Raw genomic sequence first — 13,763 nt, forward strand, 5'->3', positions numbered from 1 at the left:
TCCTCGAGCCCGAAGGGAGTCTATGGAATTCGTTCTGGCGACAAGATGGACCTCACACGACCAGACAATATGCTCGATGTCATGGTAACCTTGGCCGCAACTACACAAATTGCTGCCAGCAATATCAAAACGATGGTGTACCGCGTCTAAGGAATAATGATTGGACATGAGACGGGAAAATATACGAATAAAATCCCGACACAGGTCCAACCTGTTAAACCAGGGTTAAGGCTTACCTTTGGGATAATCGAGTGGAGCCACCGACCCAACTCATCCTCGTCCCATTTGCGCTGCCAGTTGACAAGAGAGTTCCTTCGAACCAAGAGTAAAATTCGTTGAAGACGATTTCACGGTGATAAGTGTCGCCTTCTATCGCCCCCACCTTTGCCAAAGAGTCTGCCCTCTCATTGCCCATTACCGAGCTATGTGAGGGGACCCAAACAAAGGTGATGACAAAGCAACGTCTTGATAAAGCACTCAATGTGACTCGTATCTTCTCTAAGAAGTACGGAGAGTGCTTTCCCGGTCTTATTGAGTGGATTGCTTCAACAGAGCTGAGACTATCTGTGACGATATAGTAGTGTCCTGCAGGCCGTGAAGCAACGCTGCCCAAAGCCCAACAAATTGCTGCTAACTCTGCAATATACACAGAGCATGGTGACTGGAGATTATAACATGCGCTCAAATTTCATTGAATACTCCAAATCCTGTTGATTCATATATGAGAGACCCATCAGTAAAGTACATTTTATCAGCATCGACGTGTCTATATTTAGTTTCGAAAATTCTTGGAATCAAAAGTGGACGATGCGGATCCGGGATTCCACGAATTTCCTAATGCATAGACAAATCAAACTGGACAGAAGAGTTGTCGCAGTCTGGGATGTAAACACGAGTTGGAGAAATCGAAGAAAGATTTACCTGCATGGACATGAAGACATGGTATCTAGACATAAATCTGGTTTGAAGATTTTGCTCAAGCAACCTTTTAAAATTAGCGATCACCAATCGGTTCATGACCTCACACCTGATGAGGAATCGGAGTGATAATAAATTGAATCGATCTTTTAGTGGAAGCCTTTTAGTGGAAGCCTGCCAAAACTTCAAGACTTATATTATGCGTTGAGGACATACATCTCAAAGCGATACGAAGACAACGGTATTGGATAGGCTCGAGTTTGATGAGGTGAGTTTTGGCAGCTGCCTGGAAACAGAAGCTACCGTATTCCATCACTGAGAGAACAGTTGTTCGATATGGTTTCTCGGGCAGGTCTATGCTTTCTAGAGAAAACAACCAACTCCGTTTTCTGTGGAGAAAGCTCAATCCCAAGTCCTAAAGCCCAAGTTGACAATCTGTCTAAAGTATCTTGTAAAGGCCCGTGCAGATGAGACTCTGTAGCTCCTGTTACAGATACTACACCATCATCTGCAAGTTGTCATTTGATAATGTTTAGCTTGTCAAGTCACTTCAAAGATGATATAGATAATCAAATTTTCTGAAAATTAGATTTCAAAACAGATTTCTCATTTGAATACCTTCCTATTTTAAATTTGATTTTATTTGCATAATTACTTCTCAAGTTTGCCGCCGACCGTGGCCTAGAGGATAGCATTCAAGTCTTCTAAGTCAGAAGTCATGAGATAAAGTATTGTTCACGGCAAACATTAGTACTCTTTTTGTGGGTTGGTGGTGTTAGCATAAGTAAAATGCTAGCCATTATATCCTTGAAAGATGTACGCTTAGTCTTAAGTGGAATCTCTCTAAAGAAACATGAAGTTTCACTGAGATCCTATATGTGTGTGTTTGTTTTTTAAGTTATACTTACAAAATTTTATTTGAGCCCCCTCCCCACGTCCTCCCTGGAGAGTGCGGTGTATTAAATAATCAATGAACCATTTCTCGTACTCAAATGATTTCCCATGTCGTATTTGGTTCCATTTGTTAGATATGATCCTGGTTTATGCAAAATAATGGTATGGGAGCTCTTCTCTTCCCTATCTTTATCACCAATTGAAAGAGAAAGGAGTCTCAAATAAGCATATAAGCTTTTCTCGTATCCAAATGCCCTCCCATGTCAAATTTGGTTCCATTTCCTCGATAAGTTCTAAATTTATGCGAAAAATTGTAAAGCGGCCACTTCTCTTCTCAAAAGCAACCAAAAGTCGCGTTTTCACTTAAAGATGGAACTCCGAAGTTCACATTTGGCTGAAAAAATGTTTTACGGGAGTTTCAGGTGACTCTTGTCACGTAAAAGTTACTCAGGAACTTCCATCGCTCTATGAAAGGTAAAATTATCGATAACGAAACTTCTAAGCGCTTTTAATGCAACTTCTTTGAAGAAGGTCGATAACGTTCGCTTTACACTTTCTAACGCACCGTTAAGATACTTCTAGGTATTTAAAAGAACCTTTATGGGAATTCTAAGTGACATGTCAAAAATGTCTGTCAATTTCTTGTAACGGTATTTGTTTTGTTTATCAGCACTGATATTTACAATTGGAATTCAAGAATTTTTCAAATTTTTCTTATCAATGTTAAGATATTCGAATAAATTTTTGATGATGAGCATTTATGTTTTTATTTATCAAATGTACTGAAAGTCCTTTGAACGAAATAAGGTACAATCTATTGTCCAACCCATTCAATCATCTCAAATGACATTAAGTTTAAATACTTATTATTACAGTGGCAATGAACTATTGATTGATTGGTCGAGAGGCTGATGAGTTTCATTGCAACTTAGAGAGCAGTGGTTCAATTATCTAGGCCTAAGTAGCTTTAGTAATCAAAACATTATAATTAAAATCAATGAGATAGACCATGATAGACCGGCTATATAGCAATCTGTCTTCTGGTTGTCAGAGCAATCTGTCAACTGGATTTTTTTTTTCGGCGCGCTGAAGTTTTTTGACATTCTTTTAGAAGCTGAATAGCATTCTCTACAGCCACCTGAACGAACTTGAAAGTAGCTTTAACAACTTAAATTTTTGGCTGACTAGCATTCTCTTCAGACAGAAACGAGAGCTGATTAAGCTTTTATAAAACCTTTTTAAGGGAATTTTGGTTGCTTGGGCTTTCTATCACCCGACTGGAAGGAGGCAGTAGTACTAAATATTCATAGAAACATTCCTCGAGCTCGAATAACCTCCTGAACCAAGTTTGGTTCCATTTGCTGGATAAGTTCTCGAGTAATGAAAAAAAAAATGTATGGGATCATACTCTCTCCCTAAAATTTTCCCATTAGTAGAACAGAGTGTTCATAGTAGCATTCGTGTTCAAATATCTTCCCACATCAAATTTGATTCCATTTGATTGATTAGTTTTCCAGTTTTGCTGGCAACTCTAAAGGAACCTACTCCTCCTTTCTATCTCTCCACTGGAAGGAGGGTTCTAAGTTTACATGTATTTGAGATATTTACGATGCAAAAAGACATGATAAAAATAATTTTGCAGCAATTTGCACCTTTTGCGCCTCGAAAATTCTTCATGGTCGACTTGAAAACTCATGAACTGTTGATTTTATCTGTTTTTTTTAATCAAATGGTTAAGAAGTATAAGGAGCCGCTCTAGGATCCACACGAAGTTCAAACCAAGGATCAAAGTGGAACCCTGGATCTTAAATATGTTAAAAAGTCTATGGTTATTGGAGATAGCTGAATGCAGACCCCTTAAATATGGCAATAAATCCATTTCCGGCAGGTAAAAAGTGATGCCTTACTAGTAGACACCATGTGAATAACTAATAGTGAGCAGTTCCATAGATCGCAATCTGTGCAACCGGTTTTTACGCAATGTGACAGATGTGTTCTGATGGACAGAGAAATTTATGTTAAAACCGAATTTAAGATGTCAAATACTTCTAGACGCCTACTAACGAAATGTTCCAATTGGTTTTTTCCCGGTGAATTTGTGTAAAATATCATGATTTTGCGAAGGTTTTGCTTCTGTGGTTAAAATAATAGATCAATACATGACTTAAAAAAGTGTGCAAAGATAAAAAAGAGATTTTATGAAAAAGTAAGAGTATTTCTTGAAATCATTGATAAATATATTTTTTAATATTTTTACATTAAATGTCATATTAACACCTTCATTTCCTTCATAGAAAGTTTTTCGATCAAATGAATAGTTTTTTTTAAATACACATGTTTGTAACTGCCCGGATTCTAAATGATCATAGCCTTATTTCGTTTATCTATGTACGGTTTTAGACAACTATTCATAGAACCATTTTTCGTACCCAAATTCCCTTCCAAGCCAAATTTAGTTCCATTTGCTCGAATAATTTTCAAGACATGGAAGTACTCTCCTCCCTTCCTATATCCCCACTGAAAAAGGGAGGGGTATCAAATATTCATAGAAACATTCCTCGTACCAAAATACTCTACCATGCCAAATTTGGTGTTGTTTGCTCAATCAGTTCTCGTGCTTTGCAAACATTTGTCTTTTTTCAGAGAGACCCCATCCCTCTTTCCAGTGCACAGAGCACAGTGGTGCAGAACATCAATCTAGCTGTACGAAATTGATAGCGCCTAGGGATGAAGGGATAATTGAAGTCTTCAACAAAATTGTTCAGTTTTACATGGAGCATATTCTAGTATCAAAATTTTTGCCGAGGAGTCCACCGATAGCGAGATAAAAATGCTAACTTTTTTGTTTTTCAAATTAGGTCTTTGATGTCTTCGACAAAGTTGTTTATCTAATCAAAATACATAAGTTTGTTGAATATGTCAAAGTCCTATCACATCACCCTCAGGAGTTACAGTCAAAGTTAAAAAAATCTCTTGAAAAAACAGTTTTTTGAACTTAACACGTTGTAAATTGGTTAAAATGGTTCGCTGTCTTTGAAACAAAGTTGTAACAAGCCACGATTTACAATTGTTTCATACATTATGATGGGTTTAGAAGTTGCTGAAGCCCTATAAGGGTATATACGGACGATAGTATTGTCGAAAAATTGGCTTCAGCCATAACCTCAAATATTAATTCGCTGGTGGCCTCACCAGTGATACTAGGTGCTTTTCAAGAATCAGTATTTGCTTGTTTTGAACTCATGATATTTCTGAATTGTTTAAAGTGTTTAACTATCAACAGCTAAATGTTTGAATTCATTACGGGTCGTCCCTAAATGAATGAAGATAAGCCATCTTTCGCAAATGTATTTTCAAGGTTGATTCAAAACATCTGAAATAATTTTCATGTACTGCTTGGTAGATTAAACAAGAGTTGTTTCCAACTTCTAAACGAATGCAAAATCATTCACAGTTACAAACAAGTAAATTAATGAAAGCCCCGCCCGCATAAATAAGGATTATAACCAAACGATTTCTTAAATAGTCAAATGACGATTTGATGAAGCGTAAAAAAACCTTTAGCAAACGATTATTCGAACTGTGAAATACATTGGTTGAATCGTGAATTCCAAATTCACAGTATTTTTAATATGTCGTTAGGTTATGTAATTGTTAATAACCGTTAAAACACTTGTATGGACGAACTGTACCACATGCAGTCCATGTATGGTTTAAAAACCGATTGCTGAAAAAGTATTTAGATCATCGGATTGTTATCGTTATAGTTTTTTCGAGGAGCTCTCATTCCTATACGCTTACGTCAATGGTTGTGTAACGATTTGACTTTACTTTATTCCAACATTATTCAAACCGTTTTAGGAATAGTTCGTGAAAAAAGCACGCACACACACGCAATATTTTTATGTATAAGGGTGATTTTCGGATCAAAATGGAAATTGTTTTCTAATTGCAACATTTTATTGAATATCATTTAATATAACCAACGCAGTCCTAACGCTGCGTTGAAAACGTATTTATTAACTGGAAGCTGCTTCTCTCGCAGGAATTCCAGGATGTTGGTTGCTCCTTATTGGCAGTAGCGCGAAATTAATCGCTGATAGGTGACCTGGTTCGGTTCAACGCCCTTGGGTTGCAGATCCGCCAGAAATTCCGTTGGCGAGAAGGAGTGCTCATTATCCAAATACACCCGAAGAAGGGCGTTGTAGTGGGAAATGTCCATTGCTACGTTCAAGCTGTTCTACGTTTTCCATATCTCCTGAACCAGAGCTATACGCACCTCGGGAAGCTCTTCTGGAACTAGGTTACCTGCAATGAGAAATCCAAAAATTTCTGCTAAGGTGATTCTTATGAAACCGCGTTTAACATACCGCAACAACGAATAACCAGTTAATATTGAGCGCTGGAAGCGAAACGGTTAATTCTCATTTCCTCTAGAACATCTTCCAGATCTCGGCCTGAAATTCTTCCAGGGCGTTTTACATCTTCATCCAGCCGCTTCAAAGATCGGTCTAGTTCCTGACTGGAACTAACGGAACGCTGAAAAGGAAAAATATTTACACTTTATTTTAAAAACTAGTACAATTAAACACACAGTAGAGAAATGTGCAGAAAAATCATTTACAGATAGAATCTGTTGCGTAACATGAACTTGTACATCACTGCACTGCGTACCGCAAACCGGCACCCACATCAATGGAGAAATTGTCCGAACTTACCTCACAGAACTGCCGCACAAACATTGCGACTGCTGAACAAAACTTAGTTCCGTCTCCCGGACTGTGTTGAAAACTAAGTTCCGCGCGAATCTGACGAAATAGCGCACAAATTTGCTGGACCGCAACCACACCGATTTTTTCGTGCTTCGTCTTCTTCTTCCTGCTTCACGTTTGTTGACAACCAAAAAATTAAACGTCTGCGTCAGTGGTGCCAGGTTCAATGTTTTATCAATACTTGTACCTACAGATATTGGGATGCGAAATTTAAAATATATAACTTTTAATATTATAATATTTTAGATGATCCTGGTTGATTATGGGTAGTAATTTAAGAATGTTTTAGAAACATCAATGAGTTATTGATGCAAATAAGAATGCTTGATTTCAAATAACCACTCGTTGTTTTACCTTATATAAGATGAAGAATAATGTGATTATGTAGGAAATTGTATTTGTTTGCGACTAATGTTGAATAAGGTTGCTTAAGACGCGTCCTATTCATACAAAAATAACAATTTAACTCTAATTGTTATTAAGTCCAGATGGATTCGCAAAAAACCTCGTTTAGTATGATGTATGTGCATATCTCCAAGATAAATTAATGTCTTCGAAACTCTACAGAGTCGTATCAGAACATACAAAAAAAATATAAGAGATATTCTCATAAGTACGCATTGATGTTTTGCAAAACTACCTGGCATCTCTGACCAGCGTTTCGCTCTTTTTTGACGCAAGTTTGTCATCAGTCATGAACGGTAGGGTTAACGGTTCGAGATCATTTTTACGATTACAGAAAAATTAAAGGAAATCGTTCATACCATTCTATCACCTTTACAGATATCATCACTTTTTCACATAAAGGTTCATGTTTCGTTTTTATCGTTCAAATTTTTCGTCGAAGTAAAGTTTAATAGAACAGCTACGTTTACACTGAAAATCACTTTTTCTGAAGCTGTAGATGAATCGTATATACTGTTTAAGATATAGTTTTTTAGTATGCGGGCGTCTATGTTGACTTTAAAAATAATCGTCTACATGCTCTGATTATTTGAAACATATCCACATAATTCGCTACATCATTTAAGTGTGCTATACAGACAGTTGTTATTTCGTTCAGATAAATGATGCGTTGAATTTCACATCCGAATAGAAATCTACGGGAAAGTTGCAAATTCTCGGTTCTCATGAAAAGATTTTTCAATAACAATGCAATTAAAAAAATAAAATCATTTTCCAAATATGAATGCAGTTGGCAACCCTGAGCACCCAAAACAATCAAAACACGAACACAACTGTTCGCTTTTCCACAGGGCGAATTTGTCGATATTAGTAAATATCGGGAAATCGCGTTTATCGTGCGCCCTTTTCAAAAATCGATTCTGTTCTCCCATGGTTTGAGGTTAGGGCTGAGGCCTCCTGCCAAGGTGGTGTTCGTGTAGAACTGTCAATATATCCTAATAGAAAGCATTTAGTGTATTTTATTGGCAAATTTCGAAGGCTCGTTCATCGAAAAGTGCACATTTTCGCAACACCTCCTTTTTTGTGGTTATTTTTGATGATAAGTGAAATCATTTCCATTTGAAATTTGCGGGGAAATCGGTGGAACTAGTAGAGATTTGAATGATTGAAAATACATTTTTATATAAAAATAACCTATTTTACTTATAGAAAAAAACGTTGAAATCATCTAATTTATTAATAAAGTGTTGCAGTTTTCCACGTCTAAACGTGGGTTTGGGCTTCAGCGAGGTGATTAAATAAAAGAATGCAGAAATTTCATATTTTATTTGTAGTAAATGGGCTTGATTCGGCCTAACTGTGATAAATCAAAACTTTACTTTCAATTTTCTCTCCCTTATCAGCTTAATTAAATGTGTTAGAATGTGTGGAATGTTAGATACTTTTACAATCATAAGAAGTAGCTTTAAATATATTTGTTCAAAATGTTCATGATTAACCTGATTTATTAGTGAAATATTGGAAAAAAGCTGGAAAGTGGTCCAAAATATGTACCCGGTCAAAAATATGTTCGTTACACTAGCTTGTTTAAAAAAAAATCTAGAATTTTTTTTTTTACAAACTGCTATAGATATATCTTTAATCAAAATGAAAACGGCCCCCCTAGAAAAATTGGTCCGGACCCCTCGACGATTTAATCCAGTCCTGCACGGAAAAAAATTGCATAGGTTTTTCTAATACAGAGTCATGGTAATTTTACTATATCCATCATTTAGTATTTTCGACCATGATTTAGTATTTTTTACCAAAAATCTGGGTGGTAATACTACGACATAGTATTTTTACTATGCTTACTTTGACAGCTCATAGTAATTACCTCGTGGCTTAATTACCATGCGCATGATATTTTGATATTACACAATTCGTGTTCTTGAAATTACCATGCCCATGGTATTGTTGAAACACCGTCATTTGTGTTGTCGAAAATACTATGTTCATTATAATTCATAGCAATTTGTGCTTCGGTCGAGTGTTTTTTTTTCGAGTCAGCCTGTCGGGGTCTCGGAACGCGGACAGAATTGTTGCGCGGAAACGTCGATGAGGTGGATATGCTGTTTCAACTAATCAGGTGACCGGCGCACTTGGTGTGAGGATTGGAATCAGCGTCATAGTCGGATCGGGAAACGCATTCCCTCAGGTGAGTAGATTGTGTTTTTGTTTTTGTTACTCCTAATTTACTACTTATAGAATATGCTAACAAAATCTTTCTTCTAATCTTAAGGTGTTCCATTCGATGCAACCTGAATTCCCTGGCCGTGGGGGTCTCCCTCCCAACCAGCCGCTGAAGATTAACGGGATGATAGCAATTTCCAGAATCCTTGCCCACTTTCTGGATCATTGGTCAAAAGATGACTGCCAACGTCCATATCGATTCCAGCGTAAGTACAACAATTACCAAATTTTGCTCATTAAGTGTTTTTTTAAAATTTTTTCAGAGCCCGACAATTAATCATCAAAGTTATTAGCGGACCATTTTAGTTATTATGGAAAAATAAAAACGTAATTTTTTTCAAACTAAATTATTTCTAGATCTCGAAAAAATCAGAAAGAGTATTAATCCTATCGTGCTGCTATATAGTTATACCATGGCGCATGGTAATTTTGTTATCAAATCAAGCAACATATACTTATTTATATCATAACACGTACCAATTTTATTATGAAACATTTAAATTTTACCATGCACAATGTAAAAAATACTCATGATTTCATTGACAATTTTACTATTTAATTATCAACACAAAGTAAAATTACTATGCGCATGGTAATATCAAGAACAAAACATTATTGACTCAAAAATATGGTTGCGTGTTGTTTATTTAAACCACGGATTTAGTAATTTTACTATGATTTTTTTTTGTGTGTGCACTTTAAACTACCTTTCGTGCAAACTTTGAAATGCGGCTCATGATTCCGGTAGGACCTGTGTGTTCTTTAGAAGCAAAACATTTACAACTATTTTTTTGTTATGTGTCTTTCAACTTCAATCATCCATTGATGAATTGAGCAATCAACTAGAATTTGTTGCGGTCAGGTAACAAAAAATACTCATCACCGAAAAAACCACACACGAACTACTTAGTTCAGTTGGAGTCAGGTTGCTCAACCATTAGAGTAGCGGCAGTTGAACAGATTATGACGTTCATAAAACACTGACTGTATCTAATCTGGCCGCGTACATACTTACTTACTTACTTACTTACTTACTTACTAACGATAGGGATCATTCATATTCTGGTCACGGATCATCGCAGTTTGTATCTTTAATATGTATCTCTTATATTTGGTACCCAACTACCTACTGGTGAGCGCGATGAACCGCAGCTCTAAACCTTGACCGTGTGATTTTAGCCCAAGATACCTCTCTAAAGTAGGTATGCACAACCGGCGAACTGCGGCTTGAGCTCCATTCATTTTTAAATGGTCTGCTAGAGGAGACACGAAGACCAGGTTGGTTCTATTCAATGAAGTTTCTCATTGAGTTCAGTCAAAGTTAAATTCAACGACGACTTTCTGTGTATGAGTGAACCACCCTAAGAGACGAGACCTCACTTGTCCAGCCAGTCTGGCACGAATACCTTAAGTATTGGGACGACCTTTGCATTATTGTGTGTCTTTAGAGTTCTCCATATTTTTGAAACCACAACGCAAATTGATTAGTAGGTAGCTATAGGTTTAGGTATGTGATACCATGCGCCATCCCCAGCGCTCGATTCCGGTCCATTTGATTTTTTTTTCTTATTCTTCAATTTTAAACCGGAGATGAAGTCTTCCCATCGGCATCAGCTACGATACGATACAATACGATTTGATATTATGGAGTCATAAGTACCGTACGAGGATGTTTTTTTTTTGGTTGAGCTGAGGGTAATTACATTTCGGGCAACGCACTAAACCTTGGGGAAACTTTCAAGTTTGCAAGATTTTAGTAGCCATTTTTGGAACGAAGTGTGTAGACTGGAGGCAATTGAATTATATTAACGGTTTGCGCGTGTTACAAAACGAAATGCAATTTTGATTTTCGTCAGGTCGGTTTTTTATTTGAAATTTTAAATTAGATCCGAAAATCGCAAAATGGGAACTTAGCTAAAAAAGCTTTCAGAGCATATTTCCCTTAAGGGGGGGTAGGGTCTAACACTTTCAAAAAATCGATTTTTTTATTTTTTGATTTTCTTATTGTAAAACATTTCAAGAGTGTTGTGTCAAATTTTCAAGTCAATTGAAGCAAAACTGTAGAAATTGTAGGCCTTTATCTCCTCCTATCTAATACTGCAAGAAAGCAAGAGCAGAAACTTCAAACGCGTTTTTCTCGAAAGCACATTTTTAAAGTCCGTGGACATCGTCATTTGAAAACTACTTATCCGACTCTTTTCAAATTTGGAACATATTTTCTACATATAAAATACCAGACCCCAACGTTTTTCTTTTTTGTTTTTTTTTTTACTTTGGGGTGATTTTACAGGTGAAAAATGGCGGATTTTTTCGTGAAAAATCGTATTTTTTACTTCAAACAGCCACAAAAATTTCATAAAATTTTTTTTAAGTTAAATAAAAACGTTGGGGTCTAGAAAAACATCTTTTAAAAATATTTTGCTCTGATTTTTTGACTTCAGATGATTGTGTGCTGAGATACAGTGTCCACCGCAAATCCTGTTTTTAAAAAGGCATCCTCGAAAGTGCTCCGTCACCGGCTCATTTTTCAATATTTTTCTACGAAAAAATTACTAAATGTTCTTTTAACAATGCTTTGTATAATGCAAAAAATTTGAAAACATTTGTTTGAACGATAGCTCTAGAAAAAAATAATAAGAATTTGCCTGAGTGTACAGATTTTAGTGTTTCAGAATCGTCTCATCATTTTCAAAGAAGATTTTTTTTTAGAAGTTTCCTTTTTTCTAACGTGAATTCGCTCATTTGCGACTATTTTTGTTCGCTTTTTAATACCAATCTCATTGGATATAAACAAATTATTTTTTCTACACATTGGAGCAGTAATCTTTTCAATTTGTTCAAATTGGGGATTTCTCCAATTTTTTTCAATTTATTATCGAAACAAAGGTTTTTGACACAGATATAGTGCTAACTGGAATGCTACTGTTAATGACCACAAAACTTGAGTAAAATTTCATTTTTTTTCAGTGAGACCTTGAAACAACCTTTACAACACTAACAAACCCCCCACTAAATGCCATCATTTAAAAGCAAAAACAAAACCGCAGTCATAAATAATGAAAAAAGCCCCAGTCTTGAACGACATATTTCATTCAACTTACAACCTTTTCAATCAAACTCACTCGTTCGAAACGAGCTGTTATTTATCGACAATCGAAGATCTTTCCAGTCCAGTGAGTTCGATTGGTTTTTTTAGAAGATAAAATAAAATCATATTGGCAGCTATTTGAACGATTTTACTTTTTTACCTCTATTTTTACCTTGCGTTAACACTGATCACCATTTGCATTGTTTCGAAATCCATTCTTAAGACAATTTATTCATTCACGGCAAATTTTATTCAATCAATTCATTTGCTTTCCAACCAACATCCAAACAATTCTTACCCCAAATGTTCTCATGCCTCGGGTCATTTGCTTCGCGTGATCGCGTCACTAATATAACCTGTGCCTTCTAGTAAAACACTAACCCACTAACGCCACTTTACATAACGGCCCATTTCACCTACCGAGAGCGCGCTTCCCCGAAGACTTCATTTCGATTGTGTGTGACTGCAATCTGTGTGGCTCGATAATAAATCAACTTTTTATTGTGGGACCCTTCAACTCTTTAGCCGACACATTAGATAAATAATAAATCAGTTTTTTTTTCTTTCTTTCTCTCATGCGAAAAAAACAGAAAACAAATAAGATCGTGGGATCTCACACATGCGGGTACTAGAGTAAGGTGGGAAAATACTTGGGCTCTTGCCTGAAAGTCATGCACTATCCGAGCGATGCTTATTGCACTTGCACTAATTGAGAGGGATTTTATACATTTATGCACTCAAGCGCAGTAATTGAGACAAAATTGGCCGATTTGCATACCGCAAAGCACCACAAATCAATGGATGGTTTTCAATGGACGAGGATTCAAACTAGAACGTATGAGAAAATTTGAGCCAATTTAAAACTCACTCTAAACTGCCAATGCTGGATCCAAGCTGTTTATATCAGTTTTGAGCTTAACTTAATGCCAATTGTAGCACTGAGAGTTTCTGACTCGGTAGGCTATGGCCAAGTGAGTAGGACGCGTTTTTTCTGTCATCCAAAAATCAAAAGAAATTTCAAAGTCCAGAAAATTGGCTGAACTTGTGTAACTACTTAACCAATCAAGCAACGGAAACGGAACTTTCGAAAAGCAAATACCCCCCCCCCCCTCTCAAGATTTAAGCAGCGTTTCTGGTGGGCCGCGAGCTCCTCTACATCTAGGATCGGCATTTTTTAGGCATTCGGGGTGAGCCCGATCCTTTATTTGACGTTTCCAGGTTTGTCAGCATTTTATTTCTACTATGGCCGTGTGGACGCTCCATTTAAGTTTTGTTAAGTTCAAATTTAAATTTAAAAAAGTTCTCTAATTTTTTTTAATGTTCAGACAAGCCAAGTTTTAATTTTATTTTTCATCCCTTATTTCTTTAAAATCTTTTTCAAAGTGCTCAGTTCTCTATAATGGATCAGTATCAAGCTGCCAAACCTCATGATCAAAGTAGCAGGGAAAACACAG

General features: G+C 36.4%; 1 protein-coding gene and 1 long non-coding RNA gene across 6 annotated transcripts in view; both read right to left on the minus strand.

Annotated features, from left to right (window-relative positions):
* The window catches only part of LOC129750167 (cGMP-dependent protein kinase, isozyme 2 forms cD5/T2), a 692,362-nt gene that overhangs the window by 15,912 nt on the left and 662,687 nt on the right, over window positions 1–13,763 (minus strand). The gene's annotated exons all lie outside the window — the stretch shown is intronic.
* Window positions 5,832–6,825, minus strand: LOC129750168 (uncharacterized). Its single transcript, XR_008738319.1, has 3 exons — window positions 6,531–6,825; window positions 6,183–6,351; window positions 5,832–6,120 (listed from the first exon to the last, which is right to left on the minus strand). It is a non-coding gene; the product is annotated as an uncharacterized LOC129750168 (long non-coding RNA).

Source organism: Uranotaenia lowii, chromosome 2, assembly GCF_029784155.1.
Source record: "Uranotaenia lowii strain MFRU-FL chromosome 2, ASM2978415v1, whole genome shotgun sequence".
Lineage (NCBI taxonomy): Eukaryota > Metazoa > Arthropoda > Insecta > Diptera > Culicidae > Uranotaenia > Uranotaenia lowii.